This window comes from Trichomonas vaginalis, chromosome VI (genome assembly GCF_026262505.1).
Source record: "Trichomonas vaginalis G3 chromosome VI, whole genome shotgun sequence".
NCBI lineage: Eukaryota > Parabasalia > Trichomonadida > Trichomonadidae > Trichomonas > Trichomonas vaginalis.
This window is the reverse complement of record NC_067208.1, coordinates 49,303-64,199: the sequence shown is the minus strand read 5'-3', so window position 1 is coordinate 64,199 and position 14,897 is coordinate 49,303.

The window sequence follows — 14,897 nt, the reverse complement described above, 5'->3', positions numbered from 1 at the left end:
TGTTTGCTAAGATCTACTTCCTCAGATCTTGTTGCTAAGATCTATAACTCTCGACTCTCAAATCTACTTCCTCAGATCTGTTGCTAAGATCTACTTCCTCAGATCTTGTTGCTAAGATCTAAACTCTCGACTCTCAAATCTACTTCCTCAGATCTTGTTTCTAAGATCCAAACTCTCGACTCTCAAATCTACTTCCTCAGATCTTGTTGCTAAGTATACTTCCTCAGATCTTTGTTGCTAAGATCTACTTCCTCAGATCTTGTTGCTAAGATCCAAACTCTCGACTCTCAAATCTACTTCCTCAGATCTTGTTGCTAAGATCTAAACTCTCGACTCTCAAATCTACTTCCTCAGATCTTGTTGCTAAGATCTAAACTCTCGACTCTCAAATCTATTTCCTCAGATCTTGTTGCTAAGATCTAAACTCTCGACTCTCAAATCTACTTCCTCAGATCTTGTTGCTAAGATCGATCTATTATACTCAATTTTACTTAAGCAATATAGATCACCTTTATTATGATTCTCTTTATCTGTACTTGTTTAAAATTAAATTACATCATAAAGATCTAATTACAAATTATTTAGAATTTTGAAATAAAACCAGTATTTTATCAAATGCTTTGAGATTAATGCATTCAAACTTAAAAAAAAAAGATATATTCAGATCAATTTCAATATTATTGATTTTTTAATGTAAAAACTATGTCTACATAGATCTCAAACAATTTTATTAGATACTCTTTTTCCCAATTTTTTTCAAAATCTCTTTTTACATATCAAAAATTGTATTTTTCAATTTCATTTTTATTTTTTCCATATTTTTTTTGGAATTTGGATATGCGTCCAAAGTAGTTATGTCATTAGAAAAATATTAGATATCTGAAGAGAAAATGATAACTTAGAGAGTTTTAAAGATTTTATTTTCGAATACAAATATAGACCTCAGAGGAATACATTCTAAATAAATTTGTATCTGAGGGTGAATAAATAAGAACAAAATTTAAAGGGTTAGCATAAATAATGTAGAAATTAAGATTGGAATTTAAATTTAATACAAAATTAAAGGGAATGAATTTGCGATTAGTAGGGTATGGCAAATGGATTGGGAAACATTGGTTACACATGAAAATTATCAGATGTAAGAATTTGGTGCAGATATTTTAAAAATGAGATCTGAGTGCTTAAACAATATCTCAAAATTCAAATTTTCCAAATGAAAATTTGGAAAATTCCCAAAATGCAGAATCAACTGATGATTTTCAATCATTAATAACGCCAATACAAGAAGATCATTTCCTTCTGCCAACGAACTAAAACAATGGTTTGATATTGCCCATGATGTTTTAATTAGTCCGCCACCTGAGAATCAACATCCAGAAATTGATGAAGAAGAGACACAAAAAGCAATTTATCTATTACAAAACTTAGACTTTCCTAAGAAATAAAATTATTTAATTTATTCTTGTTTGTTTTTTAATTAAACATGTATATTTATTAACATTTCCTTTTTTAATACCTTTCCAACTTCTATTAGTAACAAATACATAACTAATTTGAAGATTTAGCGTTATGAAGAAGTATCCAAGTAATAACGTCAATAATGCTTTTGCGATAGGATATAATTGCACCAAAGGTTAAAACTTGTATAAAGAATGAAAAATGAAATTTAATACAATTTTTTTTCGAAAAAAATCCATGCTGGCTAGATTTTCATAGTTATTGAATATGCTTACTGACATCTTGTAAAAGATGCCGATCAAGGCTTTCAAGATTGCTAAATTTCTCGATTAAAATTTACATTTTTTTTTATTTGTGTTTAATTACATTTTACAGTTTGCAGACTTACATAAAATCCGCAACATAGTGGTTATTTAATATTTGCCCCACAGTATTGTAGTTTGAAATTTACGATAAGATTATAATTGATAAAGTAAGGTTTTGTCATTAATGCATCTTATAAACTTTCATTGATAAATATGGATAGATAAGTTCTGTGTTCAAAAGTAAGCATTTTTTAAAACGCGCAATTATATCAAGAACGACTATCATAAATTCATGAGTATCGATGATTTTCGTTAGGATGGACTTAATCGGCTTGATTGATATACATATTTTAAAATGGCATAGCTTTGTGCATGTTATGTCAAGCATTGTGCCAAACCAATTTAAAATGAAACAAATTATTTTAAAGAAACTATATATGAACTATTCGAACACTTTATATTAATGTAGGGAGCTATAAATTTAAATTTCTAAAAATTTATTTATTTGTTAAGAGTTCGGAACAAATTTATTATTGAATATATAGAAAATCAAATAATTATGCATAATCGCATAAAAAAATGCTGAAACAATGAAAAGAAAAAAATAGTTGCCCAATAGAAAAAGTCGAACCCATACCCCTACCCATGAGTTATCCTCACTTTCAAGTTTCGATCGAAAAAAAGGTATTTAACCGCGTAACTCGCACCTTTTAGTCGTATTTCGAAGTTCTATATAGTATTAAAGATTAAGTTACATTATGTACAAAATAACTTTTTATTGTTATTTGATTTTGATAGCATTATTAGCTGAATATGCAAAATCTCGTAGAAATAATCATTTCATTCAGACATAAGTATTGGATTGTTTCCCAACAAGCATAATAACACACGTTTCATATTATAATTATTTCATTTCTGTACAAAATTTAGATAACGATATCAAATAAAAAAAACTGTGGCATTTTTTTACTTCAAACTATCATGAAGTGTAACCAAATTGGGTGAGTATTCTTGCTATCAGTATGACATGAAAAAGTGAACGACAAAAATTGAAGATATTGTAGTTAACTCGGATTTTTTTAATTGCAAACACATCTATAATTTGTTTAAATATCATTTATTATATCAAAATCGAAAAATTCGTTTTTGGAAATCTTTGAATTTATGAGAAGTTCTACAAAGACACTTACAAATATAGCGTTTGCAATAAAAAGGCTCTTTAATCTTCTTCATCCTTGCTCAGAAACTTCTACTGGTTACCTTACGGGTAACCTGCAAAGCTGCTTCCAAGGCATCGGGAAAATAACGTATTTTCGTGAGACTACCTTTAAAAAAAAAAAAAAAAAAAAAAAAAAAAAAAAAAAAAAAAAGAGTAGTCTCACGAGAAAACTGACGGTAAAAATTCGATGAAACCAGGTGCATTGTATAGTACATATATGTGTAAATAAATGTCGATTAGCTTTGTAAAAAATATCCCACAGTTTTTGAGATCTTGAAAACGGCCATTCAAAAAGTCGAAAATTTTCGCGAGATGTTAATGGGCAAGACAGTTTTTCGACAAATAAATCGTAAACATGGGAATTAAAATAAGGCGTTATATTACATATATGGTAAAGAATATGGATGTGAAGAGCGTTAGTAGAATGGAAAGACTTTGAAATTTTAAAAAATTTATCTGGACTAAAAAATTATTTGATTATAAAAAACATATTATATATCAATTGCTATATAGAACTATCATAACAGATTTTGGAAAAGCGCAAATCCCCAAGTTGGAGAATTCATTAAATACTAATTATTCAGCTTTTTATCAAGAAGGAAGGTAGTGTAGTGGTTGGGAACGCTATGCTCTTTTTGAATCTAAAAGGCAACTGTTCAAATCATAACATCTTTGTTTTTTTTCTTATTCTGCCATTATTGTTTTTCCTTGTTATGATTCAAATTAAAAATATTTTAGTAAAGGTATTTTGGACATCATTTTTTCACATTGTCTCAATGCAAATGTTTGAAAATTTTGTAGGCAATATGACAACTCTTTCAACATTTGTTCTCTTTTATTAACTCAAACAGATTTAGGATCTAATTTCATGCCTTCGAAGACATTTAAACCATCTTCAACATAATTTATTGACAAATTGATAACAATTACTCATGAATGTCGTAGATTTAATATCCTGTCACTCAGCAACAAATTCGGGTTCAATAACAAAGCTCAGTAAAAACTTTCCAGAAATTCTCCAATTTATTTTAGTGTCTTTTTGCGTCATTACGGCTGCATTTTTTCTGCATCTGAACGCTGTGTTTGGAAGAAGACGAAATACAGAAACTTTCAACACAAGTAATCAGATTTTCTTGTCTTTCATGTTAAAATGCTTCATCTCGCTAGGTATACGTCATTTATTGGATGGATTGTTAGCTTTGTGTCCAAATAGCAAAAAAAGTATTAATTTAAATTTCGCATTTTGCATAAGTATACGCTTTAATTTATATCAAAACAGATTTAGATAGCTTAAAACAATATAGTTTACTCATAAATACATCTTGATAATTCACTTCTTCAATTTTCATAATCTTATATCCTGACCTATATCCTCTTATAAACCATATTTCTACTGAGATCTTCTTAAAGCATCTTTTTATCCCTATCTACGCCTCGAAACCCTATTTTTCCGGCGGAATATGAATCTTCGGGTCTCGCTGATTCGATTTCTGCAGTCAGATCGTAAAAATACCCACTACATAGCCTGATAATCTCAATTTAAGTTCCTTAATTTTTTTGAAAAAAAAATTAAAACTCCCTTATCAAACATCATGCTCATTTTTACGAATTTCATTTTTCCTTTAGTTTAAAATATACGCTTTTTAGCATGTTTATAATACATTTTCAATTTACATTTACATTTTTATTTTTGAATTTTTTATTTATATTTCCGTTTGAACAATAATATTTATTGAAAATTGTGAGAGAAACGGATATAATAAAAAACACCATACAACAAAATTCACTTTTTTTCATACTTACGCGGATCACTCCTTTTCGGCCCAATATGCCGGAAATGATAAAACTCTCAGATCTAGTTGCTAAGATCCAAACTCTCGACTCTCAAATCTATTTCCTCAGATATTGTTGCTAAGAATCTACTTCCTCAGATCTTGTTGCTAAGATCTACTTCCTCAGATCTTGTTGCTAAAAGATCTAAACTCTCGACTCTCAAATCTACTTCTCAGATCTTGTTGCTAAGATCTACTTCCTCAGATCTTGTTGCTAAGATCTAAACTCTCGACTCTAAAATCTACTTCCTCAGATCTTGTTTCTAAGATCCAAACTCTCGACTCTCAAATTACTTCCTCAGATCTTGTTGCTAAGATCTACTTCCTCAGATCTTGTTGCTAAGATCTACTTCCTCAGATCTTGTTGCTAAGATCCAAACTCTCGACTCTCAAATCTACTTCCTCAGATCTTGTTGCTAAGATCTAAACTCTCGACTCTCAAATCTACTTCCTCAGATCTTGTTGCTAGATCTAAACTCCTGACTCTCAAATCTATTTCCTCAGATCTTGTTGCTAAGATCTAAACTCTCGACTCTCAAATCTACTTCCTCAGATCTTGTTGCTAAGATCGATCTATTATACTCAATTTTACTTAAGCAATATAGATCACCTTTATTATGATTCTCTTTATCTGTACTTGTTTAAAATTAAATTACATCATAAAGATCTAATTACAAATTATTTAGAATTTTGAAATAAAACCAGTATTTTATCAAATGCTTTGAGATTAATGCATTCAAACTTAAAAAAAAAAGATATATTCAGATCAATTTCAATATTATTGATTTTTTAATGTAAAAACTATGTCTACATAGATCTCAAACAATTTTATTAGATACTCTTTTTCCCAATTTTTTTCAAAATCTCTTTTTACATATCAAAAATTGTATTTTTCAATTTCATTTTTATTTTTTCCATATTTTTTTTGGAATTTGGATATGCGTCCAAAGTAGTTATGTCATTAGAAAAATATTAGATATCTGAAGAGAAAATGATAACTTAGAGAGTTTTAAAGATTTATTTTCGAATACAAATATAGACCTCAGAGGAATACATTCTAAATAAATTTGTATCTGAGGGTGAATAAATAAGAACAAAATTTAAAGGGTTAGCATAAATAATGTAGAAATTAAGATTGGAATTTAAATTTAATACAAAATTAAAGGGAATGAATTTGCGATTAGTAGGGTATGGCAAATGGATTGGGAAACATTGGTTACACATGAAAATTATCAGATGTAAGAATTTGGTGCAGATATTTTAAAAATGAGATCGAAGTGCTTAAACAATATCTCAAAATTCAATTTTTCCAAATGAAAATTTGGAAAATTCCCAAAATGCAGAATCAACTGATGATTTTCAATCATTAATAACGCCAATACAAGAAGATCATTTTCCTTCTGCCAACGAACTAAAACAATGGTTTGATATTGCCCATGATGTTTTAATTAGTCCGCCACCTGAGAATCAACATCCAGAAATTGATGAAGAAGAGACACAAAAAGCAATTTATCTATTACAAAACTTAGACTTTCCTAAGAAATAAAATTATTTAATTATTCTTGTTTGTTTTTTAATTAAACATGTATATTTATTAACATTTCCTTTTTTAATACCTTTCCAACTTCTATTAGTAACAAATACATAACTAATTTGAAGATTTAGCGTTATGAAGAAGTATCCAAGTAATAACGTCAATAATGCATTTGCGATAGGATATAATTGCACCAAAGGTTAAAACTTGTATAAAGAATGAAAAATGAAATTTAATACAATTTTTTTTCGAAAAAAATCCATGCTTGGCTAGATTTTCATAGTTATTGAATATGCATTACTGACATCTTGTAAAAGATGCCGATCAAGGCTTTCAAGATTGCTAAATTTTCGATTAAAATTTACATTTTTTTTTTATTTGTGTTTAATTACATTTTACAGTTTGCAGACTTACATAAAATCCGCAACATAGTGGTTATTTAATATTTGCCCCACAGTATTGTAGTTTGAAATTTACGATAAGATTATAATTGATAAAGTAAGGTTTTGTCATTAATGCATCTTATAAACTTTCATTGATAAATATGGATAGATAAGTTCTGTGTTCAAAAGTAAGCATTTTTTAAAACGCGCAATTATATCAAGAACGACTATCATAAATTCATGAGTATCGATGATTTTCGTTTAGGATGGACTTAATCGGCTTGATTGATATACATATTTTAAAATGGCATAGCTTTGTGCATGTTATGTCAAGCATTGTGCCAAACCAATTTAAAATGAAACAAATTATTTTAAAGAAACTATATATGAACTATTCGAAACACTTTATATTAATGTAGGGAGCTATAAATTTAAATATTCTAAAAATTTATTTATTTGTTAAGAGTTCGGAACAAATTTATTATTGAATATATAGGAAATCAAATAATTATGCATAATCGCATAAAAAAATGCTGAAACAATGAAAAGAAAAAAATAGTTGCCCAATAGAAAAAGTCGAACCCATACCCCTACCCATTGAGTTATCCTCACTTTCAAGTTTCGATCGAAAAAAAGGTATTTAACCGCGTAACTCGCACCTTTTAGTCGTATTTCGAAGTTCTATATAGTATTAAAGATTAAGTTACATTATGTACAAAATAACTTTTTATTGTTATTTGATTTTGATAGCATTATTAGCTGAATATGCAAAATCTCGTAGAAATAATCATTTCATTCAGACATAAGTATTGGATTGTTTCCCAACAAGCATAATAACACACGTTTCATATTATAATTTATTTCATTTCTGTACAAAATTTAGATAACGATATCAAATAAAAAAAACTGTGGCATTTTTTTACTTCAAACTATCATGAAGTGTAACAATTGGGTGAGTATTCTTGCTATCAGTATGACATGAAAAAGTGAACGACAAAAATTGAAGATATTGTAGTTAACTCGGATTTTTTTAATTGCAAACACATCTATAATTTGTTTAAATATCATTTATTATATCAAAATCGAAAAATCTCGTTTTTGGAAATCTTTGAATTTATGAGAAGTTCTACAAAGACACTTACAAATATGCGTTTGCAATAAAAAGGCTCTTTAATCTTCTTCATCCTTGCTCAGAAACTTCTACTGGTTACCTAACGGGTAACCTGCAAAGCTGCTTCCAAGGCATCGGGAAAATAACGTATTTTCGTGAGACTACCTTTAAAAAAAAAAAAAAAAAAAAAAAAAAAAAAAAAAAAAAAAAAGGGAGTCCTACGAGAAAACTGACGGTAAAAATTCGATGAAACCAGGTGCATTGTATAGTACATATATGTGGTAAATAAATGTCGATTAGCTTTGTAAAAAATATCCCACAGTTTTTGAGATCTTGAAAACGGCCATTCAAAAAGTCGAAAATTTTCGCGAGATGTTAATGGGCAAGACAGTTTTTCGACAAATAAATCGTAAACATGGGAATTAAAATAAGGCGTTATATTACATATATGGTAAAGAATATGGATGTGAAGAGCGTTAGTAGAATGGAAAGACTTTGAAATTTTAAAAAATTTATCTGGACTAAAAAATTATTTGATTATAAAAAACATATTATATATCAATTGCTATATAGAACTATCATAACAGATTTTGGAAAAGCCGCAAATCCCCAAGTTGGAGAATTCATTAAATACTAATTATTCAGCTTTTTATCAGAAAGGAAGGTAGTGTAGTGGTTGGGAACGCTATGCTCTTTTTGAATCTAAAAGGCAACTGTTCAAATCATAACATCTTTGTTTTTTTTTTATTCTGCCATTATTGTTTTTCCTTGTTATGATTCAAATTAAAAATATTTTAGTAAAGGTATTTTGGACATCATTTTTTCACATTGTCTCAATGCAAATGTTTGAAAATTTTGTAGGCAATATGACAACTCTTTCAACATTTGTTCTCTTTTATTAACTCAAACAGATTTAGGATCTAATTTCATGCCTTCGAAGACATTTAAACCATCTTCAACATAATTTATTGACAAATTGATAACAATTACTCATGAATGTCGTAGATTTAATATCCTGTCACTCAGCAACAAATTCGGGTTCAATAACAAAGCTCAGTAAAAACTTTCCAGAAATTCTCCAATTTATTTTAGTGTCTTTTTGCGTCATTACGGCTGCATTTTCTTCTGCATCTGAACGCTGTGTTTGGAAGAAGACGAAATACGAAACTTTCAACACAAGTAATCAGATTTTCTTGTCTTTCATGTTAAAATGCTTCATCTCGCTAGGTATACGTCATTTATTGGATGGATTGTTAGCTTTGTGTCCAAATAGCAAAAAAAAGTATTAATTTAAATTTCGCATTTTGCATAAGTATACGCTTTAATTTATATCAAAACAGATTTAGATAGCTTAAAACAATATAGTTACTCATAAATACATCTTGATAATTCACTTCTTCAATTTTCATAATCTTATATCCTGACCTATATCCTCTTATAAACCATATTTCTACTGAGATCTTCTTAAAGCATCTTTTTATCCCTATCTACGCCTCGAAACCCTATTTTTCCGGCGGAATATGAATCTTCGGGTCTCGCTGATTCGATTTCTGCAGTCAGATCGTAAAAATACCCACTACATAGCCTGATAATCTCAATTTAAGTTCCTTAATTTTTTTGAAAAAAAAATTAAAACTCCCTTATCAAACATCATGCTCATTTTTACGAATTTCATTTTTCCTTTAAGTTTAAAATATACGCTTTTTAGCATGTTTATAATACATTTTCAATTTACATTTACATTTTTATTTTGAATTGTTTATTTATATTTCCGTTTGAACAATAATATTTATTGAAATTGTGAGAGAAACGGATATAATAAAAAACACCATACAACAAAATTCACTTTTTTTCATACTTACGCGGATCACTCCTTTTCGGCCCAATATGCCGGAAATGATAAAACTCTCAGATCTAGTTGCTAAGATCCAAACTCTCGACTCTCAAATCTATTTCCTCAGATATTGTTGCTAAGATCTACTTCCTCAGATCTTTGTGCTAAGATCTACTTCCTCAGATCTTGTTGCTAAGATCTATTCCTCAGATCTTGTTGCTAAGATCTAAACTCTCGACTCTCAAATCTACTTCCTCAGATCTTGTTGCTAAGATCTACTTCCTCAGATCTTGTTGCTAAGATCTAAACTCTCGACTCTCAAATCTACTTCCTCAGATCTTGTTTCTAAGATCAAACTCTCGACTCTCAAATCTACTTCCTCAGATCTTGTTGCTAAGATCTACTTCCTCAGATCTTGTTGCTAAGATCTACTTCCTCAGATCTTGTTGCTAAGATCCAAACTCTCGACTCTCAAATCTACTTCCTCAGATCTTGTTGCTAAGATCTAAACTCTCGACTCTCAAATCTACTTCCTCAGATCTTGTTGCTAAGATCTAAACTCTCGACTCTCAAATCTATTTCCTCAGATCTTGTTGGCTAAAGACTATCTGAGGAAGTAGATCTTAGCAACAAGATCTGAGGAAGTAGATCTTAGCAACAATATCTGAGGAAATAGATTTGAGAGTCGAGAGTTTGGATCTTAGCAACTAGATCTGAGAGTTTTATCATTTCCGGCATATTGGGCCGAAAAGGAGTGATCCGCGTAAGTATGAAAAAAAGTGAATTTTGTTGTATGGTGTTTTTTATTATATCCGTTTCTCTCACAATTTTCAATAAATATTATTGTTCAAACGGAAATATAAATAAACAATTCAAAAATAAAAATGTAAATGTAAATTGAAAATGTATTATAAACATGCTAAAAAGCGTATATTTTAAACTTAAAGGAAAAATGAAATTCGTAAAAATGAGCATGATGTTTGATAAGGGAGTTTTAATTTTTTTTTCAAAAAAATTAAGGAACTTAAATTGAGATTATCAGGCTATGTAGTGGGTATTTTTACGATCTGACTGCAGAAATCGAATCAGCGAGACCCGAAGATTCATATTCCGCCGGAAAAATAGGGTTTCGAGGCGTAGATAGGGATAAAAAGATGCTTTAAGAAGATCTCAGTAGAAATATGGTTTATAAGAGGATATAGGTCAGGATATAAGATTATGAAAATTGAAGAAGTGAATTATCAAGATGTATTTATGAGTAAACTATATTGTTTTAAGCTATCTAAATCTGTTTTGATATAAATTAAAGCGTATACTTATGCAAAATGCGAAATTTAAATTAATACTTTTTTTTGCTATTTGGACACAAAGCTAACAATCCATCCAATAAATGACGTATACCTAGCGAGATGAAGCATTTTAACATGAAAGACAAGAAAATCTGATTACTTGTGTTGAAAGTTTCTGTATTTCGTCTTCTTCCAAACACAGCGTTCAGATGCAGAAGAAAATGCAGCCGTAATGACGCAAAAAGACACTAAAATAAATTGGAGAATTTCTGGAAAGTTTTTACTGAGCTTTGTTATTGAACCCGAATTTGTTGCTGAGTGACAGGATATTAAATCTACGACATTCATGAGTAATTGTTATCAATTTGTCAATAAATTATGTTGAAGATGGTTTAAATGTCTTCGAAGGCATGAAATTAGATCCTAAATCTGTTTGAGTTAATAAAAGAGAACAAATGTTGAAAGAGTTGTCATATTGCCTACAAAATTTTCAAACATTTGCATTGAGACAATGTGAAAAAATGATGTCCAAAATACCTTTACTAAAATATTTTTAATTTGAATCATAACAAGGAAAAACAATAATGGCAGAATAAGAAAAAAAACAAAGATGTTATGATTTGAACAGTTGCCTTTTAGATTCAAAAAGAGCATAGCGTTCCCAACCACTACACTACCTTCCTTTCTGATAAAAAGCTGAATAATTAGTATTTAATGAATTCTCCAACTTGGGGATTTGCGGCTTTTCCAAAATCTGTTATGATAGTTCTATATAGCAATTGATATATAATATGTTTTTTATAATCAAATAATTTTTTAGTCCAGATAAATTTTTTAAAATTTCAAAGTCTTTCCATTCTACTAACGCTCTTCACATCCATATTCTTTACCATATATGTAATATAACGCCTTATTTTAATTCCCATGTTTACGATTTATTTGTCGAAAAACTGTCTTGCCCATTAACATCTCGCGAAAATTTTCGACTTTTTGAATGGCCGTTTTCAAGATCTCAAAAACTGTGGGATATTTTTTACAAAGCTAATCGACATTTATTTACCACATATATGTACTATACAATGCACCTGGTTTCATCGAATTTTTACCGTCAGTTTTCTCGTGAGACTACCTTTTTTTTTTTTTTTTTTTTTTTTTTTTTTTTTTTTTTTTTTTAAAGGTAGTCTCACGAAAATACGTTATTTTCCCGATGCCTTGGAAGCAGCTTTGCAGGTTACCCGTAAGGTAACCAGTAGAAGTTTCTGAGCAAGGATGAAGAAGATTAAAGAGCCTTTTTATTGCAAACGCTATATTTGTAAGTGTCTTTGTAGAACTTCTCATAAATTCAAAGATTTCCAAAAACGAATTTTTCGATTTTGATATAATAAATGATATTTAAACAAATTATAGATGTGTTTGCAATTAAAAAAATCCGAGTTAACTACAATATCTTCAATTTTTGTCGTTCACTTTTTCATGTCATACTGATAGCAAGAATACTCACCCAATTTGGTTACACTTCATGATAGTTTGAAGTAAAAAAATGCCACAGTTTTTTTTATTTGATATCGTTATCTAAATTTTGTACAGAAATGAAATAAATTATAATATGAAACGTGTGTTATTATGCTTGTTGGGAAACAATCCAATACTTATGTCTGAATGAAATGATTATTTCTACGAGATTTTGCATATTCAGCTAATAATGCTATCAAAATCAAATAACAATAAAAAGTTATTTTGTACATAATGTAACTTAATCTTTAATACTATATAGAACTTCGAAATACGACTAAAAGGTGCGAGTTACGCGGTTAAATACCTTTTTTTCGATCGAAACTTGAAAGTGAGGATAACTCAATGGGTAGGGGTATGGGTTCGACTTTTTCTATTGGGCAACTATTTTTTTTTTTCATTGTTTCAGCATTTTTTTATGCGATTATGCATAATTATTTGATTTCCTATATATTCAATAATAAATTTGTTCCGAACTCTTAACAAATAAATAAATTTTTAGAATATTTAAATTTATAGCTCCCTACATTAATATAAAGTGTTCGAATAGTTCATATATAGTTTCTTTAAAATAATTTGTTTCATTTTAAATTGGTTTGGCACAATGCTTGACATAACATGCACAAAGCTATGCCATTTTAAAATATGTATATCAATCAAGCCGATTAAGTCCATCCTAAACGAAAATCATCGATACTCATGAATTTATGATAGTCGTTCTTGATATAATTGCGCGTTTTAAAAAATGCTTACTTTTGAACACAGAACTTATCTATCCATATTTATCAATGAAAGTTTATAAGATGCATTAATGACAAAACCTTACTTTATCAATTATAATCTTATCGTAAATTTCAAACTACAATACTGTGGGGCAAATATTAAATAACCACTATGTTGCGGATTTTATGTAAGTCTGCAAACTGTAAAATGTAATTAAACACAAATAAAAAAAAAATGTAAATTTTAATCGAGAAATTTAGCAATCTTGAAAGCCTTGATCGGCATCTTTTACAAGATGTCAGTAATGCATATTCAATAACTATGAAAATCTAGCCAAGCATGGATTTTTTTCGAAAAAAAATTGTATTAAATTTCATTTTTCATTCTTTATACAAGTTTTAACCTTTGGTGCAATTATATCCTATCGCAAATGCATTATTGACGTTATTACTTGGATACTTCTTCATAACGCTAAATCTTCAAATTAGTTATGTATTTGTTACTAATAGAAGTTGGAAAGGTATTAAAAAAGGAAATGTTAATAAATATACATGTTTAATTAAAAAACAAACAAGAATAAATTAAATAATTTTATTTCTTAGGAAAGTCTAAGTTTTGTAATAGATAAATTGCTTTTTGTGTCTCTTCTTCATCAATTTCTGGATGTTGATTCTCAGGTGGCGGACTAATTAAAACATCATGGGCAATATCAAACCATTGTTTTAGTTCGTTGGCAGAAGGAAAATGATCTTCTTGTATTGGCGTTATTAATGATTGAAAATCATCAGTTGATTCTGCATTTTGGGAATTTTCCAAATTTTCATTTGGAAAATTTGAATTTTGAGATATTGTTTAAGCACTCAGATCTCATTTTTAAAATATCTGCACCAAATTCTTACATCTGATAATTTTCATGTGTAACCAATGTTTCCCAATCCATTTGCCATACCCTACTAATCGCAAATTCATTCCCTTTAATTTTGTATTAAATTTAAATTCCAATCTTAATTTCTACATTATTTATGCTAACCCTTTAAATTTTGTTCTTATTTATTCACCCTCAGATACAAATTTATTTAGAATGTATTCCTCTGAGGTCTATATTTGTATTCGAAAATAAAATCTTTAAAACTCTCTAAGTTATCATTTTCTCTTCAGATATCTAATATTTTTCTAATGACATAACTACTTTGGACGCATATCCAAATTCCAAAAAAAATATGGAAAAAATAAAAATGAAATTGAAAAATACAATTTTTGATATGTAAAAAGAGATTTTGAAAAAAATTGGGAAAAAGAGTATCTAATAAAATTGTTTGAGATCTATGTAGACATAGTTTTTACATTAAAAAATCAATAATATTGAAATTGATCTGAATATATCTTTTTTTTTTAAGTTTGAATGCATTAATCTCAAAGCATTTGATAAAATACTGGTTTTATTTCAAAATTCTAAATAATTTGTAATTAGATCTTTATGATGTAATTAATTTAATAAACAAGTACAGATAAAGAGAATCATAATAAAGGTGATCTATATTGCTTAAGTAAAATTGAGTATAATAGATCGATCTTAGCAACAAGATCTGAGGAAGTAGATTTGAGAGTCGAGAGTTTAGATCTTAGCAACAAGATCTGAGGAAATAGATTTGAGAGTCGAGAGTTTAGATCTTAGCAACAAGATCTGAGGAAGTAGA